The sequence below is a fragment of the Prosopis cineraria genome, unplaced genomic scaffold (assembly GCF_029017545.1).
Source record: "Prosopis cineraria cultivar Desert tree isolate PC_DT_omini unplaced genomic scaffold, ASM2901754v1 PC12, whole genome shotgun sequence".
NCBI lineage: Eukaryota > Viridiplantae > Streptophyta > Magnoliopsida > Fabales > Fabaceae > Prosopis > Prosopis cineraria.
In genome coordinates, this window is record NW_026555343.1 from 3186648 (window position 1) to 3202486 (window position 15839).

At 29.9% G+C, this 15839-nt stretch overlaps 1 long non-coding RNA gene across 1 annotated transcript; it reads right to left on the reverse strand.

Moving 5' to 3' along the window:
- Positions 1–4209: 4209 nt before the first annotated feature.
- On the reverse strand, positions 4210–5125 carry LOC129288046 (uncharacterized). The gene is made up of 2 exons (XR_008587889.1): positions 4965–5125; positions 4210–4510 (listed from the first exon to the last, which is right to left on the reverse strand). It is a non-coding gene; the product is annotated as an uncharacterized LOC129288046 (long non-coding RNA).
- Positions 5126–15839: the final 10714 nt, after the last annotated feature.

Sequence of the window (15839 nt, forward strand, 5' to 3'; positions counted from 1 at the left end):
TTCATATTTATCCTTTATTAAAATACTTTTTTTTTTTTGCCTGGACCCCTTATTAAAATACATAAGAGTTATGGTGGAGAGAGGGATTAAAAGACATATAGTAGTGGTCACAAGTTAACGAGAGTAATTTTGAAAAATTACAATAGAAAAGTCAAGCAGATAAAGTTAGTGATATATTAAAAATTAGGCCTTATATAGGAAACCCAAATTCAATGATCCTGTAGCTTGAAAACCAAGTGCATCCAAATTCACAAATGATGAGATCTTTCAAGAACATTAGTCAGCCAAAATAGGTTGACTTTTAATTTGACACAGATAAAAATAAAAATTTTTAAAAAAGTGTTTTAGAATTTCGAATTATTATATGTCTTTAAAATTTTTTTCACATTTTTAGTATATTTTTATTAAATATTCACCGGATAGATTTTTGAAATACATATTAAAATATGTGGTTACATACCAAGAAATGAAATGAAATATAAAAGGATGATTGTTTTAAAATTTAAAAATTCTTTGAAAATTAATAAATGCTAAAAAAATTCAATACTTATTTTTATTGGTTCAAATGGGTTGTCTAATTTTATTTTTTTATAAACAAATATTATAATTTAAAAATATGATAAAAATTATATAAGCATTTTATATGGATTTTGTAAAATCATAATAACGTTTGGTTACTACTGCTTTTAAACAATTTTGAGGGGGAAAGGGGAAAAATTGCTTACGTTAAATATTATTACTTTTTTTATATATAACAGGAAAAAACTGTATAACGCAGTTTAAAAAAATCAGTTATGCGCATAAGATTATTCTTGAGAGATCGCATTAAATATATAATGGGAAAGAAATAGCGTTTTTCATCTAGATTCATTTTATCTTGACAAAAAAAAATCTAGATTCATTTTACACCAAAAAAATAAAAAGAAAGCATTAATTTAATTTAATTTAAGAGTGTTCTATCTAGAGTTTTTATTTTTATATATTTATTGAATCATATGCCTTAAAGTTGTCTTAAAACAATCTTCACCAAATTTAATGTGCGTGTGTGCGTGCTTGTGTGAGCGTACTACTTTTTACATTTTATCAAATAACGTTTTAAATGTCTTTTTTTTTTTTATTGACATCGCTGGATAAATGTTTATCTAAATAAAGCAAAAAGGCACAGTGTATATATTATAAACAAAGGGAATTGAATCTAATAAATGTTATAACATTTCACCATAAATATAATGATCACAATGGGATAACTCCTTTATGACGTATAAACAATAAATCATAATGGATTATATATATAAAAAAAATCTTTCTTTTAGATTCATTGTACAAACTCAAAGATGAATTTGAAAATATATCTTTTTGGTCGATCGTAAATATTTATTTTGGACAAGGCAAAGTATATACTATGCATTACGAACATGGGGGAAGAAAATCTACTTAATATTGTGCAATTTCACTACGTATCTAGACTGCAATGGGATTAGGTCTATTAGCTCAAAAAAAAATTCTAACAAAAATGTTTTTATTTAGATTCACTATAAAATTTAAGATCAATTTGGATACATCATGTTAATTATTCAAATACTTTGAAAACAAATGGAAGCGAATCTAATGAATTCGATACCATTTCAATAATTAGAAAGTAAGATGATAAAACAATTAACCTTCATCTTTATTTACTCTATAAATTCATATCAATTTTTTTGTCCAAAAATTAAGATTAATTTGGATATATATCACCTTGATTAATCGCATTAAAATATTGTGAACATGGTAAAATCTATGCTATGAACAATGTGAAGAGAATTTAATTAATGTCATCCCATTAACTCGGGAGACACAAAAGTTATATTTTTTATTTAGTTCACTCTATAAATTGAGAAAATTTGTATGTTTTCTCTAGATTGATACCTACAGTCTGTTTATTGTAAGTTTTATGAGAGAATGATAGTTAAATTCTTGACAAAATTTTTTATAAAATAAATTATAAATATCAATTTAAATAATTATAAATAAAAATTTGAATTACAAACTAATTGTTATATTTAGAATCTAAATATCATAATTACAATTGAAAATTTTAAATTTATAACTATTTGAATCAATATTTGCAGCTAATTTTTTTAAAAAAAAATTGTCAGGAACTTAAACTGTCATTAATTTTTTTTTAGACTTAATTGTCATTCTCCCTAAGTTTATTATTCTATTATCTCACTGTAAAGCTTTTGAAATGGTATGGCATTCAATAGATTCTCTTCCCTCTGTTCATAATATATACTTAATCGATCTTATTCAAAGTATTTTAATGCAATCAATTAATATGATTTATCCAAATTGATCTTAAATTGTATAGTAGTGAATCTAAATTAAAACATAATTTTTGTGAGAAATATTATTTTTCAAGCTAATCCCATTCCCACTATAGTCTATATACATGAATAATGAATTAATTACATAATATTAATTAGATTCTCTTCCCAGTGTATGGTATATACTTTGCCTTGTTCAAGATGCATGTATATATTTATGATCAATCAAAAAGATACATTTCCAAATTGCATCTCTGAATTTGTACAATGAATTATTCTAAAAGCAAAGATACATTGTATATTAATTATCCCATTATGACTATATGTGTAGTCAGATTTTATAACATTTATTAGATTCAATGCCCCTCTTTTCATAATAATTAGAGACTCACCGTACCTTTTCTTCTCTATTAAGGTAAACATAGGATTCAATAAATATCTAAAAATAAAATCTCTAGAATACCTTCATTCGAAAAAAGCTCTAAAGGGAAGGTCAAATAAAAGGAAAAAGCTCTAAAAGTAAAAGAAAAAGAAAAAAGGGGAAATGAATCTAATTAATGTCACTACAACAAAACAGTGATTTTCTTTCAAAATGTTTAGCTATAATTATACAGACATTTTAGGTTGTTCAAAATGATTATGTGTATCCAAAATTGATACTAACGTGGACAATGAATCATGTTTTATATTTGGACCTAACGTGCAATGAATCGTGTTTTTTGAACCTAACAATTGGATGATTTCATTGCACATTAGGTCAAAAAAACATGATTCATTGTCCACGTTAGTATGAATTTTGGATACACATCATCATTTTGAACAAGCTAAAGTGTGTGTGTGTTTATATTTTATGTTAGTATAATACATTCTATTTATTTTCCTTTCCTGGGTAAATAAATATATATATATATATATATATATTAAACTCATACATTTAAAATTTAAAACATCCTAGAAAATAAAACATTCAGGGAAAATTAACAAAATAAAAATTCAAATGTATCAAAAATAAAAATATCAACAGAAAATTAAAAGGTTAAAAAAAATCAAGGTTAATTTTAAAAATGTTCTAGAGTTTTGTTTTAAACCGCTTAATTAAGGATACTAGATTTTAAAACACAACCATATGGTTGTACTAAAAAAGCACAAACATTTGGGATAACATACATATTGATGACTAGAACTTTACGAGTAATAACATGCCAGATTTTGTTCATGTCACATTTTACGGTACAAGAGAAACAAACTAGGCCCATAATATATATTATACGTTATAACTAGATTCTTTTTTTGGTAATATACGTTATAACTATATTATTAGGCCTAAAACCTACATTTTAATTAATAACTAGTTTTAGATTAATTAAGGAACATACAAATTTTGTCATTAAATCAAGATTAACAAGAATTTTAAATTAAATTCTATTTCTATGGATGAACCTAGTTACGTTCTATTTCTACATTGATAAGGTGCCTAAGGAGAAGTTATTATTTTGATGTTGATTTGCTTCTAATACTTTGCTTTTCATGTGCAGTAACTAAAATTAATTTCCTGTCATGGAATATCACATTTCTAAAAAAAAAAACGGAGTTAAATATGATGCTATCCATCAATTGTAACTTTTTATCGGCGAAAAATATTGTATTTATAAAAATCTGAGTTCATTATAATTTTTTTTCGATTTTGAAAAAAACTGTATTTTAAGAAAACAAGAATCCATTCTTCTTATGAAGAGAAAAATTAACCAGCATGGTAGTGAAAAGGGTTATGGCCACTTAAATATATTATCTCAAGTTCAAGTCTAAGTAATGCAGAAAACATATGTTTGGAAGAGATATCTCCAATTAGACTCAATAATAGTCAAGTCTAATTTGATTAAATAACTATATATGTGTGTGTATAAAGAATCATACCATTTACTGCTTAAATAGCCAGGAGATTGTGAAGTGAGATGTTAGGACGTGCTTATACAGTACCTCAAAATCAACTTCAAAGCAAACATGTGCATCTACAAATTTCCACCTCAGCTTCAAGGCCTCCCTTAATGTTAATAGGGTTGCACAAAGACCAAGTTAGCCCCAAACCCAAAGTCTAGTTTGATAAACCTTTGGGCTGTTGACTCAGACCCATGATCTGGTTTGACTTGGGACAAACCAGAAACTAGATGGACCGGGTTCATGACTGGACCATACCGGGTTTTAGTCTAGTTTGAAAAAAGAAAAAAAAAAAAAAGACAAACATTAGAAGTAGCCTGAAGGGAGAAGATAGAACAAAAGTGCCAAAAATCAAATACATATCAAATAGCATTATCAATGGCTAATCCTCACAATTTCACGTTATTATATTTGTCCAAATCCACTATTAAATCACACAGCCAAGAAAGCAAAACCATTAAAAAGTAAAAATAAAAAAGAAAGCAGAAATACATATATACATATATATATATATATATATATAGCAATCCAAATACCGATAAGATCTACAATTTATTAGAATAAGATGAAGGAAGATGCAATAGATTGAGGGAAGCATGAAAAGGAAGTTAGAAGGTAAGATCACAAAGACTTAAAGATATTATGCCAGACTCCAAGATAGAGCCATAATCCCCTTAAAGAAGCAACGTTAGAAGATGTAAATTTGGAGAAGCGATGTGCAACCTTCAAATGCTGATCAAGAGGATGTAGCTGTAACAAGGTTGAATGGAATTTTGAAATCTCAAACTTGAAGATGTGAGTTGCAATGCCAAAGGAAAGGCTAACAAAGCTTAGAGAGACGCAGACTTTGAGTGGAGAGAGAAAGGCCGATGAAGCTTGGAGACAACAAATCTTGAGGGGAGAGTGGAGACGAGCGGCGACCAAATTGATGGAGGAGGAGGAGGAGAGAAAGGGATTAGGGCAAAATAAAAAACTAAGGAAAAAAGTGAAATTTGGGCGCTAATAAATTAATTACTCATGTATGTGTATATATATCTACCTGGATTGGGTCAAACCGAATGTTATGAACTATTGGTCTTGAAACCTAGTCTTACCAGGTAGTTTAGTCTGACTCGATTGGTGTAGTATTTTTTGTTGGGCTAAATTTTCAAGACCAAGTTTTACCGGGTTGGATCAGGCGAATCAGGTTGCAGGTTTTTGTGCACAGCCCTAATTTGAATATTCAGCCATGTACCCAATTACACATTCTCCAAATCCACCAGCACATAGTGACTAGAATTGGCTTCCCATACTCATCAAGAATGCTACTAGCAAGCATCTCTTCAAGCCATCTTTCCAAAATAGAATCCCAATGAACAACCAAACCATCACTTCCTCACCCATGGGCACAGGAAGAGAATATGCTCTACTGTTTTAACAGCCTTACCACATACAATTTTAGGATATAAAATGTAAGTTGACTTGGCTTGGTAGGGGAAAGTCCCATACGGGGTTGCGTTTAAGAAGAGGTATATAAATGGAAAAGATCTATAGATTCAATACTTTAAGATTTTAGATTAAAACATGGTATTACACTCACTTTTATGTGTTCTCTTGGAACCGCTAGATATCCTGATTTGTTATCCCCCTTCCAAGATGCTTCCCAAGCCTAACAAACTAAACAATACACCGGGTCTTGCATAAGTGAGTAACCATTGATATTGTCTTTATTAAAGAGGTTAAAATATAATTTTAATCCTTTAACTTTATATAAGGTTTCAATTTGGTATTTTATTTTTGTAAAGTATCTTTTTAGTCTTTTAATCCTAATATCTTTTTTTAAATGATTATTTTTCATATCAATCATTGTTATTTAAAAAGAAATAAAACTTAATATGTCAACATTTGAGAGTATTTTATTAATAGTTAAAAGCTCAATGTAAAAATTTGTTGAGATAAAACTAATGGTGTTAAGGTTAAAAGATTAAAAAGATACTTTATAAAGTTAAAAAATTAAAATAAAACATTGTATAAAGTTAAAAGATTAAATGTACTCCATACTTTAACCTATTAAATAATAATAAATACTAAAATATATTACTCTGTATTTTTTGTTTTCCCTATAATTGTCATCTAATATTTTCGCATATTGCTAAAAGGGGTGTTTGGTGATTTCTAACGTAAAACAAACAACACGCTAATGTGTGATTTTCGGGAGGTAGAAAAGTATTTTTTGAAAAGAAAATTTAAAAAAAAACGCTTATCTCATTTTCTTTTTAAATACATTTTTTATTTTTTTCAATATTTTTTCGTGCAGTAAATATGCAGTAAGTTTTCAATTTTATTCCTTTTGAATTAAGGAAGATTTTTTTGGGTTAATGGAAAATATGTGACATTAATTGACGCAAATAAATTCGTACGTAGCCCTATAGATCAAAGTTTCCATCCGTACTTGTTAGACAACCAACTCTGGGTTTGATAGTTTAATGATCCCCAGTTTAATGCAGTGAATTGCCGCAAGGAAAAAAATTGATGTGGTACATGCAATTGATGAATTTTTCTTGAAATATCAATTGTATTAAAAGGCCTCCATTCATGTTTTAATGAATCCCTACTGATTAGTTTATTCTTCATACATTGTATAGAGTTCAAATTCAAAATTAATATAAATTATATTACAGGCCTGTAATTTAGTCGCATACCACACTGAACGCATCTGGTTACGTGTTTACGTGGCAATCAATTTTACAAAGAAAATTCCATCCTTTGCCAAAAAGGCCAAAGTTCTCCTCTCCCTTCTCCTTCTTCCCCTACCACTATCCAAACGCCAATCATTGTTCCTATTTGCGGCAGCAGCACCACCTATTTAAAATATGGTTCACATCCTTCGAGGAAAACACTGTACATTGCAAAAGGCTTACTGGGAAGCCAAGCCCAAACTTCCAACTCCACAACTACGTACCTTTGTTCTGTTGATCTGACACATCTTTTATAATAATTAAAAAAAAAATTTATCGGTTTGCCATGGAAAAGATGGGATCACAGCACACTAAACCGTCAATTTTTAGGGGTAGGTTTATATCCATTATCTTTCTCTCTTTACTACTTTTTCACTGCAAATTGAAGTCGCTTAAATTAAATTTATATTTTTAAAAGTTATCAAATTTAATTTAACAATTCATATCTACAATGATTCGTCTTTTACTCTTCTTTACAGAGAGGCGGAAAACTAACTGCTAATTTTTAAGCATTGCGTGCCCTGATTTGACCTTGTTTGAGTATAATTGAGCTAAACCAAATTCTTTGGGGTTCCTTCCATCCAAAACCTCCCCAAGCATTAATTTTTAGGCATTAGAGGGGCAGCAAGAGAGGGGATTAGATGAAATCTCAGCTCTTCATTTGAGGGAATTATATGAAATTTTTCTGAGTATCAGCTGCAATGAAAGGTTGAGATTGTAGATATTAAAAGGGGCAGTAGACACGCCAAATCAAAGCTTCGTATTGCTTAACCTTGAATACATAGGATTTGTCATGCAACATATCTATCTAAAACACAAAATACTGATATAAATTGTCATATTTCATATAAACAAAAGTCATAACATCCTGTAAAGATTTCGGTAGAACAATTCTCCTATAAAAGGAATTTTCTAAAAGTTCTACAACAGCAAATTCGGCAACAATATTACAGCAAGAAAGAGCTTCGCTCCATGCCAATAGATAAATAAAAATACATATAGAAGTCAAGGAGCTAGCCTGGCTATGGAGTCTCTGGAGCATTTAAAACATGATTTACAGAAGATATGACATTAGTTTAAAGCTTTACATTCAAGTGAGATTGGGCCAAAATAAATCTGGAAGTTTCCACACAAAGCAATTGAACCCCTCACCAATTAGGCGAACGAATTGAACTCTTCGAACTACCCATTTAAACCTTATATTTTTTAAAGACTAGGCTTGAAAAGAATAAAGGTTTTTTTTTTTTTGCATAAAAGAGCTTTTAGGTCCAATCGTTATAAATCTTTTTAAAATTGGCTCGGTCTAATTCTTTTAGATTGTTTTTCTCTTAAAATTGTTGGAAATTATTTAGTTAAAATTGCTAATATTGCAAAACAATATGGTTGAAATTATATGTTTAGTTTCATTTTTGAATTAATATATATGAAAATAACATAATTTTTTAAATTATGTATTAACATAATTAGAAATTTAAATAAAAAATTATGAGGGTTTTCAGATCTGCCTTCCTGAGCTCTGTCTATGAGAGACAAGTTTAGAAAAATATAGTCAATTTATGATACACGGGCTCTTGAGCTTGAACTCTTAAGAACTAGGTCTATAAGTGGAAGGTGCAAGCTCAACAACACTAGATGAGACTAACAGAATAACAAGGGAAGGAACAAGTAAAACTAGAAAGAATACAGGACCAGGATCCTTAGTAGTATACATTATTATTAAGTCAGAATAGACTTATTCAACTAAAGAATGGTCGGATCATTGTCATAAAACAAAGAAGATCATAAAGAAATTTTAAAAATAAAGAAAATCATAAACTTGTTATACTCTGTCCATTTTAATTTATAAAATATTTTTTGATAAAATGACACATATCAATAAAGTTTATTAAATATATTTTATAACTTAATTTTTAAAAAACAAATATATAAACTTTTAAATCATTTAATACTTTATTTGTGAAAGAATATTAAAGAGAGAAAGTATAATAGGAATAATAATATTGAAAAAGTATTATTAATAAAACTTTATTTTCATTAAACTGTCTTATATTTTAAAATGATAAATCTTTTTTAAAAGTGTCTTATTATTTGGTATAACAATAGTATATAATTACTCATATGATTGAATTCCCACAAATTGGATCCCCTATCTTAGCGGCATGTGAGGGGGAGAAATTTAAGACTTAAGCTCATGATAAGATATTTAAAAGGTTATTTGAGGTTTTCTAATATCATACTTTCATTAAGAGCTCTTACTACTTGCATTGTTGTGTGACTACCTGTAAGTTAAAAGAAAACAAGTAACTTGAGGTTTTTTCTTGGGTGTGCAAGCTAGGTTTGATATAACAAATTTACATAATTATACATATACTTGTATAAAGCTTGTTTGATCAAGCATAATAGAAGTAGATATTTGTTGACACTGTGAAATGATTATTTTTGGAAGTTCTTGTATTGTTTGAACCCAGTCAAGTATGCTTATAGCTTAGCAATATGCTCTTGTTAGTGTTTTCCTTTCAAGCATGCTTGTAACTTCAATTGGTACTATGATATTTTGGAACTGCTAATTTGCTATCTAGGAATAGTTTGTTTCTTTCAAACATGCTTGCAATTGAATTAATGATCCAGTGGAATACCTTTTTCCTTTTAAGCATGCATGTGTGCATTGTAAATGTGCTGTATGCAAACATATGAATTTGGGATGGGTTGAGGAGATGATGCAGATATATTTATATATATGATTTAGTGACCACATGTAGTTTTCCTCCACTTCGTGCGAAGTGGTTGGCTTTCTTTAAAACCTTGCATTCCTCAACATCATCATTGATTTCATGCACCAGCTGATCTTCAAATGTTGTCTTTGAAAATAAATTATTAAATTCATCAAGCATTCCCAAACCTTGGAATGCTTCGTCTTCCACAACAGCCTGTTGGGCCACTTCAGACATCTCCAAATTTGAACACAGTTCATTTTCATCTTCCTCATCAGGATCTTGAGCGAGCGTTCCCAAACCTTGGAATTAATGCTTCATCTTCAACAACAGTATTTTGAGCCACCTCAGTCATCTCCAAATTGGAATACATTATTCCATTTTCATCTTCATCATCTGAATCTTGAGTGAGATCCACAAAGTTGATCTCCTTCTCATAATCTTGATTGACGCACTGGGTTGAGGGTCACAACGGAGATAGCTCACAGGTTCTGGGGTCCAATATTGAATTTGCCTCAAGCTTCGATGATAATAGTACAGAAAATATAATACAATGAATGTTATTGCCATCATTCATGTATCATTCAAATTATGAAAGAAACAAAAACACACACGTGTTTAATTAATTTACCATGTTCATCTCTGGTTCTACTGGCGTCCATGGAAGTATGCTGAGCTCCAAATGATCTGAAAATATTGTATTTACAATTGATGGAACTGGGGATGTATCCACCATCTTTCCCTTATCCTTCTTCTTCTTCTTTTTTTTTTTGAAGGAGACTTTGATGTTATCATATTGCCTCCCTACAAGTCAACGTAATTTTTGTATTTGTCATTACTCTTCATACATCAATTAATTAAATACCATGCTCAAAAAATGCAACATATATATATATATAAGAAAAAAAATAATTTTTGGTTCTTGAACTTGTTCTCAATCATCACTTTAATCTCATAACTTTGAATCAAAACAACTCAATCCCTATAGTTTATTAACTCAAAACAATTTAGTACTTATTTTTTTGACTTGGTACAACTTAGTCCATATTTCTCTATCTATGATTCTTTAATTCAATCAATTAATTACAAGAATTGACTTGTACTAAATTAAAGTTTAAGAACTAAGCCGATAATTGAGAAAAATTTTAAAAACTAAATGTTGGACAACAAGTTAATTATGCATGTGGTGTATCACCTGGCTTGTTGAAGCCATATCAGTATCAGTTCTTTTAGGACTAGTGGTCCATGAATAATGAAGTTTAAAACTTCAGAAATGGACCGAAATGTCTGCCTTGAGGCTAAGTGACAATAATACTGAAAATAATATATTGAATAACGTTATTGCCACATTAACATTATTAAAAAAAAAAAAGCACACTTACGTATCTTATATGTAATAATTTACCGTATCATTCATCTTTGACTCTCGTATTCGTCTCTGGACACGTCACTTTCCCAGCCGGTCCTTTATTTCTTCAATATTTTCTATCCCTTCCACATCAGAACCCTCAGGGCTATCAAAATTCACCACTTTCTCACCCGTTACAGGGTTTTTATTCTTTCTTCCAAGTTGTTTTCTTTGATCCTGCCAATATTATCATATGAAACGATAACAGTACAATTCAAATGACCCACATGCATATGTAGGTTAGTATAATAAAAGAGAGAAATTATACCATTCGGGCTAGTGTCAATTCACCAACGTCTGAGTCATCGGGTCGTTGGTTGAGGCCAGAAGTTTGGGTCTCAAAATATCAGAATATGAATCATTCTTCTTCTTGTAGCGCCTGTACTCGGCACATAATTCCTTTACTGATTTCTGTAAATCACATATATAAAATTAAGTTTACTTGTCAGAAAATCATAAGATCTTTAGAAAGAGCTTTTGCGAGAAGGCATGTACTGTTTCTACTTACGATAAACAGCTCTCTTAGGATGTCTTCATGATGTTTTGTTCTAGAACTTTCTTCAGCATAGACCTCGGGACTTCTGGAAATTTGCTCGTAAACTACAACACTAATTAAGATCCTCCATCTCTGAAGATGGTTCTCTTCTTCGGATGATCAACTTTGAAATTCTTGTTAACTTGATATTCTTGTCAAGGAAAGTAAAATATATATACTGCGATGCGACCATGCTGAGAGTTCATATAGAAGGGTACTATTCATTTGATCATTTACTCATTTTAATATCCATATACATGCACCGTGGATATTCAACTCATGGTTTTCCTATTTTGCCACTGAAAATATTTTTGCTTTCAGAAAAAATAATTTTTCATTATGCATCATTTTGCCCTTTCTATAATCTTTTGTCTAGGAAAGGAAAATGTATCTGATACTGGGGCGATTATATTTCAGAGGGATGCAATGGAGAATGGTGTTATCCGAGGAGATTCACATGCATAGTGGATGTATATTCACTTCATGTTCATGGTTTTGTTAGTTTCCCATATTGATTTAATTTGTTTTTAGTTTGTATTAAGGTGAAATATCAAACATGGAAATAGTTTGCTGCAATGTTTCTTTAGCGATAAATGTTTCTACGAAATCTCGCTTTGAAAAAAATTACTATGTGAAGAAAAATCATATTTTATCATTCCTCATTTGCTCTTGGTGATGATGATAACCCTAAACTATAAACCTAAATCAACCTGACAAATTCAGCATTTTTGGTTTAGAACTATCACTTTTTGCAAATTAAAAATATAATTATTTTTATATCTTTTGTTATTGGGATACATTAGCTTTTTTAATATTAAATTACCATTTTTTTTAGTATTGGTGAAAGGGTATTACAAAAGAATAATAATAACTGCTTCAAAGTTACTAATGACGTGCAAGCGCATATATATTGGGATTTTTATACAAAAATAATACCTGCAAAATTTATAATGAGAAGTTAAATAGTTCGATGGTATAAGTTCAGTTAACAAGTATTTTTCTTTAAATTTTATCATTCTGAAATATATTAAAAGCAAATGCCAGTCCCTATTATAGTATTAATTCCTTGAAATCTAATAAAATTTAAATTAATTATGGTTTATAATATTGGATATTGAATTTGCAAAGAACGAGTGAAATAATTTATAGATCACGCTGAAAAAACTTTGGTAAGCCTGAAATGATGAGAACAAGTACGAGGCATTGCAACGTGTGTATCAGTCAAATTACAATAAAACTGTTTTATAACATATATAATATCAATATCATCATATGATAAATTTTATAAGAAAAAACCAAATTTATAGGTAATGGTTCATTTTGCAAACTCATCCGTGCAATGTACATGTGACATCATGTCTAATTTTTTTTAATAATTTCGTGTCTGTGTGTGTGTACATACTGGCCCATATATATGCGTGTTTATGTTTATCACTATTTGGTAGATGACACTGACTTCTAGAAAAAATAGTATTAACTATATTATGTTGTCAATATTAAAAATAAATTATTGATTAATGGTTAGTAACAAAAATGAGGTTGTCCAACATGATATAGTTGCTTGGTAGAGATAAGGTTCAGTATAGCATTGCACACAATCATATCGATTTGGGCTTTCAAGTTGGAGATTATCGACCAAAAGATGAAGTTCACATTATTGATAATCACATGTATTAATTCACAATTGAAATATTATAAGACAGTATTCACTAGTGAAGTGAGCTGTCTTTTATATAATCCTGCTTTTGGTGAGGGGGAAAACAGATTATATTTCTACGTTTGAACGAGAGTAAACTTTTTGAGACCCTATTGTCAGATAAAATTTAATTGTTTTGAATTTATAATTCTGCAGTTTTAGACCATGGCTAATAGGCTTTGTTAAATATTTGAAAGCTAGAATAATTTCCACAGCCGTCCAATGAGTTTACAAGTGGAATTGCATGTATTGAAATCACTTCAAACACAGTATTAAAAAAAATATCAGAGAAGCATGCATAATTAATGGTTTGAAATTATAAATAAAATTAAACCCACGACCTTCTAATTATAGGAGAGCTTTCATGCCACTAGACTACAAGACCGTTGGCTCAAGCACAATAATTTATGGTCTTATATGTGATTGGTTCATATTACAACTTAAGCAATTGTTACTTTTTTTTTTTTTACAATGATTAAAATGAAACAAATAATTACAATTTTTTTGTGCAAATTTTTTGTTTACTAAAGTTGTAATTTTGCACATGAGAAGTTATAATTGCTTCTTCATACTAATTATTGCTAGAAAAAAAATAATTGTTGTTTAATCTAAAATAGTCACTAATATTTATTTTTTTTAGTTTAAACTGAGAGTATTTTATTCATTTTATCAAAAATATTATTGTCAGAAAGGTTCCTAAGAACTTAAAAAGAATCATAATATTTTTATGGGACCTCATTGTCACTTATCTATTTCAGGGGTGCTATATAATTAATTTGGCACAGAGGTTGTATTTACTTAATCATACAGTTGAATTCCCAGGAATTTTGGATCCCAAACTGTGTTGCGAATTGAATTGATCGGAACCCTATGACTGTAATAAAAACCATAAACAATAGCAACAACGAGTTTAAACAACAAAAGGTTATCTAAACCTCATATCAAATTGCATCACACAAGATTAAAGCACCTGAAATAAATCACATCACAATATGTACTATCAAATTCTTACAATCATATATGGTGGTCTTCATTAATTCCCCTAAACTATATATACACAATATTTTCCTACTCTTTATATTGTTGACGATAATTTACAACAGCAGATCAGGAACATCATGATAATTTGGCATACTGTTCAACATATTATATTCATCAAAATAAGCATCAGATATGCCATAATTAGATTTCCGACCCATATTTAAATCTTGCAGCTGATCAAAGATATCATCTTTAAAGCCATCTTCTTCAACCCTTTTTGCCTCATCAAGAGTTTCAAACTCTTGTGCACAATGTTCTTGCGAGGTAGTGATCCCTACTTCCTCTGAATTTCCCTTCATTTTCTGGCTTTCGTCTATTTCATTGGCTTCAATGACAAGAAGATGCGCTTCAATTGGGATATGGTTGAAAAGATCATATTCATCAAAATAGGCGTCAGATATGCCATTCTTAGATTTCCAGTCCATTGTTAAATCTTCAAGTTGACCATAAATGTCATCTTCAAAGTCATCTCCATCAACTCCATCTAGCTCTGCATTTCCAATCTTCTCTATAGCCTCTTGAAGAGTTTCAAACTCTTGTCCAGAATTTTCTTGGTCCTCCGAATGTTCTTTCACAATTTGGCGGCTCTCCTCATTGGCTTCAGGGTTCAGAATTTGCGCTTCCACAATTTCTATCGAAATTAAAGCCTGAACTTCTGCAGGATTTTCTATCAAATTGTAATGTGTTAGCATCCATATCCATGATCACTAGCCTTTTGATTTTTCATTTACATGTATGTAAATATGTTTCTTAGACGAAAACTATAAATAGATTAATATATAGAACAGCAATACTTAAGGTGGTAATAGTTCAAGTCATATTTACCTTCAAGATCTGGCTGAGGCGCATGAGAAAAAATAGTAGGGAGATCATCGCATGGTTCAAATTGAAGTGAGTTCAGCTCCTCGTATGTTTGCACTCGTAAATCACAATAAGACTTCTCCAGATTGGAATAATCCATGACATTTTCAGCAGAGTTTGAACTTATTGCACTTTCTGCATGTTCATTGGAATCCATAACATTCTCAGCAGACTTCAAACCAATTACACTTTCTGCCTGTTCATTGGAATCCATAATTTTTTCATTAGAATTTGAACTGATTACATTTTCTGCATGTTCAATGGAATCCATAATTTTTTCAGCAGAATTTGAACTGATTTCACTTTCTGCATGTTCTATGGAATCCGTAACTTTTTCAGAAGGATTATTGGACTCTCACATTTTCAATAGGGCAGGAGTCCATAACATTTTCCACCAGCTGTTCTGAAATGGCCTCAATGTTGGCGTTATCCTCTTTCATCTTTTTAGAAGATGACTCACATGACACATTTTTAACCTGCAAATTAGAAAATGTTTTTGAAATTTGTCATTGATTTTCTACAAATATAATAAACATTGTGCTAAATAAATCCAATGTATATTTATGATAACAATTCATTTTCTTGTGTCACCTGTTTTCTCTTTCGGCTAGTCGTCCGAACAGATTCAG